General features: G+C 38.8%; 1 long non-coding RNA gene across 2 annotated transcripts in view; it reads left to right on the top strand.

Annotated features, from left to right (window-relative positions):
• Nucleotides 1-901: 901 nt before the first annotated feature.
• The window catches only part of LOC310893806, a 78,792-nt gene continuing 73,693 nt past the window's right edge, over nt 902-6,000 (top strand). Inside the window, exons 1-2 of one of the 2 annotated variants that reach the window (XR_014579320.1) lie at nt 4,627-4,736; nt 5,090-6,000. The exon at nt 5,090-6,000 is cut by the window's right edge and continues 41,650 nt beyond it. This is a non-coding gene — a long non-coding RNA (uncharacterized lncRNA). The other variant, XR_014579319.1, reaches the window with a different exon arrangement.

Here is a 6,000-nt window from a genome sequence, read left to right as displayed (position 1 = left end):
GGCAGATAATTTTCATATGGAGCAATGCAAAATATGATGGTGATATCCAGCAGGTTACAATAGAAACCTTCATGTCCCAGTGGCTAATTTGTTACAGTGAGTCAGTATTCAACAGCATGGATCTGATTCATTTTTTTGGTTTAAGTACAAAGAATCGTAATTGGGATCTCACAAAGTGCCCCTGTCAAATGTCAGAGTGAAATTCTTTTTTTTTTTTTTTTTTCCTATTGTGTGTTTTATTTATACTTAAGGGCATGTTCCTAATTACAGTTGAGGCAGTAATTTGTAGAGGGTGTGTGATTTGAAAAATAGAGCTTCCTTTCTTTCTATTGACAGCAATATTTGCAATTTGATGATGATGTCCTCCAGTGTCTGTTACAAAGCTTGCTTGGTGAGTCTCTCTTCCAGGCATTCACACTGCATTCTGAGGGTTCTCTGAATAGAAATGGAAATGGTAAAGGATAACTCAGTTTTTGTCTCAAACAAATGCTCAGGGATACATAGACTGTGACTTAACCTAGTACAACCCCTGCATGATCGTGATGTTGCAAGGAGCAATGAAAGCCACTGTTCATGTCATCATGCCTTTTGAATTTAGTGTTTTGGTACATAAGATCCAGAAATTATTTTAGATTCCAGGATAAAAGTCACTGTTGAAGGGTCTTGCTGGGTACTGAAAGAATGAGAAGAATGTGGCACACGCCACGGCAAAGCTTATGCATGATGGCACAATTTGAAGATTTGCAAATTTATGGCAGTTGGCCCTTTGTCTCCTGTAATTTTGTCTAACCTCCCACTTCCAGGAAAAAAAATATGTTCAGCTTCTCCATGCTGTGGCTGATCTGTTGCTAAGTACCTAGTACTGTCACATTTGCCTAAACAATTGCAATAAACAGTAATTATTAAACTCTACCTTATGAAGCACTTCTAACATATGAAAAACTGATTATAAAATTCTGCTTTCTTCTATTTGCAATATATTTCTCAGTGATTGAATTTCTTTCCTGCTGCACTGGAATTGCACCCAGCAGACTCCAGAAGACACAGAGCACCCAGCACTCTGCTGTTCAGGATATGTCCAGCATAGACAGATAAAGGGCAGAAGATCTGCTATAACAACACTTCTCTGTGCCATCCTGAAAGTGTACAAGGGCTTTAAAGAAGACAAAAGTGGCCCCAGAGAATATTTTATGAGGGGTTGAGCACAAACAATCTTACAGCCTTGCTGAGCATTTTAAAGGGATTTTAGGGTGTTTAGGGGACATTACTGACACTGAACATTGCAACTCTTCTATGTTTTGGGGCGATCAGTGAAAGCAAGTCTATCTTTTACTGCGCAGACTCAGGTAGAGTCCCTATATTTGGGCAGCAAAAATAAAGCTGCAGCATTCTACTCTTGCCAAAATTAGCCAGGATCCAACTTAAGAAATACACAACCAGATGCTTAGACACAGGCAGCACATATCTCTATTGACTGCAGTGGAACTAGACAAATATTGGAAGGTCTGGTCCAAAGTACAGTATGTGTCCTATTCTTGCTGCTGATTATTCCTGTTGCTGATTTATTAAATCAGAGGTTATTTTAGGCAGATCCATCTTGAAATCCCAGATCTGTCAGAAGGCTCCTGTCTGGAAGAAGCAGAGACTAAAAGTAAGTGCTACTTAAGACTAAGGGCAGGAGTAATTTCCCTTTTAATATCAGATTATAAATCAGGTGCCTGCTAAGCCTCAATAATATAAAAGCTAGTGTAATCAAATTTAGAAGAGGATAAGAGCAGAACATGTTACTTTGCTCTGTCACATGCTGTTTCTAACCTATATACAATGGAAGGAAGCATCTAAAGCAAGAGTACGCTGCATTAAATTTTATATAACATTTGCAAGCAGAGGATTTTCGTTTAGAGGTCTAGAGATAGTCTCGTATCCATTCATGCATATAGCTCTTATTTATAGCGCTGCGAATGACACAAGTCCGCGTCTCAGAGAACATATTTCTAAACAGACAACTGTAGAAGTGATGCTTTCAGTTGTCTAGAGATAATAACAGCAACAGACCGTCCCAGACTTTGCCTACTGGCTTTCTTCAGCTTGTCTGCGATTATTTATTTATTTATTTATTTTATTTTATTTTATTTTTTTTTATTTTTTATTTTTATTTTTATTTTATTTTTATTTTTATTTTTATTTTTATTTTTATTTTTGTTTTTGTTTTTGTTTTTGTTTTTGTTTTTGTTTTTGTTTTTGTTTTTGTTTAGGAGAAAGGCACAGCAGGAAGGGATGAAGCACCCGGGCAGCAGCGCTAATAGGGGCTGCGGACCCGGCGGCGTGCGCGGGGGCCGAGGCGCGTTCCCGGGCGCGCCGCTGGGTGTCAGTGTGTTCCTCGCAATCGGCGGCGCGCCCTGGGAAACGGGCGCACGCACCGAGTCTTGGTGGGACCGTAGTCATCGTTTGAAGAAAAAATGTCCCCGGAATGATAACTAGAAAAACTGTATACAAATCACTTTGTCTTTTCAGGAAAAAAAAAAAATCAGCAACAACAACAAAACCATGGGAGTTTTAAATGTGCTAAAAATAAAACTTGAATATATGTAAGAAATGCACTGGTAATTATGTCTACACATCAGGAGATCCATGCAGTGAACTCAGGCTTGGAACTGAATTCAGATTAAGAAAGAATACTGTAATAAAACAAGATTTCACTATCTTTTAAAAAAGAATAAACTTATTTAAATTAAGGGGGGCAAGTTGAAACTGAGGGCAGGGAAAAGTCCTCCAAACCCACCCTTCCTAGTAGAAGTAGCAGAAAATCAAACAAAACGTAAATGCATCTATGTTATATCAGAATATCAGAAGGTGTCTACAAGGAGAGATACATCTGACTGCTGTCCTGCAAAATGGGTCATCCATACCCCAGAGTTAGGAAACAATATTGGGGAGTTTCAGGTTCTCAGATATTTCCCTTCCATCCAAATAAACTAGTTATAAACTTAGCCTGTCATTCTGCCCAATTCTCCTAGCCTTCTGCAAGTAAGAGGCCAAGATTTAAAATAAACAAGCAGATCATGCAAACCTGCATAGAAAGAAGCAGTGTGATGTGCTTGACTATCAAGGTATAGAAACATAAAACAACATGACACCAAATCCAGAAGGTGTTTTCACAGGGGAGCGTTAATAGAGATAAGTTGTGCTTTTGCTTCCAGCAAGACCACGTGGTGTGTTTCCACTGCACGCACTGAAGTACCTGACTGAATGAGACCGAGTGACAGAAGTCAGGATTGGGAGCAGCCTGTGGATCTAGCAGATCCTCTGGAATCTATGTATCACCTGAATGAAACACTCAGTGTCATAAAAAATAGCCTTTCTTTATATTAGTCTCCAGGGCAATTTCTCCTAGGGTGACTTAATAACATTACTAACACTTCAAATCATCCTGTAGATTCATCAACAGCAGTGTTTTCTCATCAGTAAATTTACTTATAGCTTTTACTCAGCTTTTCCTCCCATTTTTTGGCTGCTGATATGAGTACTCTGGGTATGGATGTGATATTCGGGAAGTTGCGTGTGTGCAGTGTGATTGCTGATATCAAGTGTGCTTCCCAAAAGCACCAGATGCGGTTCTAAATCAAGCTGAGCCTCCGAGCTTTGGGAAGTGGCTGATATCACAGAGCCTCAGGAAGACTGTAAAGGTGTTGCCAAATGGCACACATCCAATTAGCTTCCTCAGTGGCATATTTAGGACAATTAGGGGAGACTGGTGGATGTGGGAGACTTATGGGTGTGTATTATTTTTTTTTTCTTTTCTTTTTTTTTTTTTCTTTCTTTCTTTCCTTATTTATTTATTTATTTATTTATTTATTTATTTATTTCCTCCCCATGAAATTGTACCACAAGCTCTATGTTCAGGGAGTTATGGGTTTGGATAGCCATTGCACCTCACATTTCACACTGTTGGCTCTAGGTAATAGTGACATTACATTCTTAAGAATCTAAGGCACAATATAATTAGGAGAGGTATTATTTTGTGTTTAGCAGAGCACTAAATTAATGATATACGAGCATGATTCCACTGGTGCACATCCCTGTTACCATGGCAACAATATTATGTCATGTGAGTCTGTCCTTGGTGTTACTTAGAGCAGCAAGGTCTCAGCAAGCTCCTCATTTATTTTAGAGACCTAAATAGGCACTTTCTGTGTGTATGGAATGAAATCAGCTTTATTATAGCTACAAATGTTATATATTCCATTAATTGCTTCTCTTATGTTATGGTGTTAATTTACTTTACTTACATGGAGCATTAGCATTAACATAAAACAGATAATTAGTGAACTGCAAATGACTAATGCACTCATATTGCGCAAATTCCTCTTTTCATATTCAAAGCACTGCCATGTGCTCCAAGTTCTCCAACCCCAACCATTAACCTCAAGGGTTTGCGGACCAAAAAAGGAGATGGAGTCAGTCCAAGAGGAAACATTCCCATCTCCAGAAGCACTATCTGCTGATTCACAAAGAAAGAATTTCAGAAATCCAGCCTCTCTCCTTCCCCCATCGCTTCTCCTTTGAGCTTCTAAAGAAGAAGAAACAGTTTTGAGGACTCCTGCTAGGGGCACATGGTGTCAGGTTCAGTCCTCTGTTTTCCAGCAGGCAAACCAAAGTTCTTTGATCAGGATCGCTGAGACTACCGTAAGTCTGCCTTTGAATTGCAGTGTGAATAGAGGCATATCCTAAAGACTGTATCCAGATTAGATTTTGATCATTTTGATTTATTGTTCTGTTTTTCCAAATGTACTTTGATTTGCAATAGTAACCTCTGAAATGTCTGAATCAATGTCAACATACAGCACGCTTCTCTCAGGTTAATGCAATTGCCTCAGCTAATGAGATTATTTCGCAGAGCAGCAGCCAGCAGATGGCAGCCTGCCTGTTACTGTTTCAGCTAATGTATTTTTTTATAAAATACGGGAAAGTAAACCAAAGGTACATCTACTCTCTGTGTGTTGGGGGGAGGAGGAGAGCAAATGTTTTGCAAGTCAGAATCTACAATTAAAGGGATTTTTTTTTTCCTTAACCTAGATTAATTAATCAGATTCATTCTGTTATCAGTCCTTTTTGTACTGGGCAACACTGAATCTTGGTTAAAACAAAAATATTTTCCTTTCCCCCTCCCCCACTTCAAGCTTTGCATACTTTAGAGAAATACTGTATCTCCAAAGTACCAGCTGGCCAATCAATTTATCTTGACATTTATAGCTGGGAAGTTCATCTATTAATAAGAGATGCATCATGTACCAAAAGACAATTAATGATAACCATATATCAATACATACATAAAGCCATACTCCACCTCCCAAGAAAATAAAATAGAACTACAACAAAAGAACTATTGTGAAATTTTGAATCATCCACTGTGTTTTAATTCCTGGAAACACAAGACAAAATCCTCAACCTGTATAAATCATGGTGTCTCTGATGAAGACAACTGGGAAGGCAGTGATTTAGATCAACAAGAAAATGTGACTCACAGGCTTATCTGCAGTTTTTCTTACTGTTACATCTGTCTCCTTGGAGTCTTCTGCTTTCCAAAAATTTCAGTATTACCCACTTCTAAAATTGATCATGAAGAGCAAAATAAGGTAAGGAAAGACATTCTTTATACACATCGAAGAGTGATATTTACAGTTTCTGAGAAGACCTTGCTCAGTCACTTCCCCATTTTGGGTAGCAGTAGCAGGTTAGCACCTTCTGCACAAGGAAGCTTTCTGCATATAGCTGGAGATCAGTGAAGACAGAGATTTGGTAGAGTATCACTGTTTCACCTACGGCCTTTCACTATTACTGACTCAGGTACTATAAAGGCCAAAATAAACATGCACAGAATTACACTGTTCTGAGAAAGAGGCCCACTTTCCCCTCCCCCATCCTTCCTCAGCCTTCAGTCATAGAATCACAGAATCATCTTTCAGCCTGATTTAATGCTTGTGAAGGTCAGTGGCAAAA

Source organism: Anser anser (genome assembly GCF_964211835.1).
Source record: "Anser anser genome assembly, chromosome: 2".
NCBI lineage: Eukaryota > Metazoa > Chordata > Aves > Anseriformes > Anatidae > Anser > Anser anser.
Note: the sequence above shows the minus strand (reverse complement) of the source record. Positions and strands in the feature narration are given on the sequence as shown.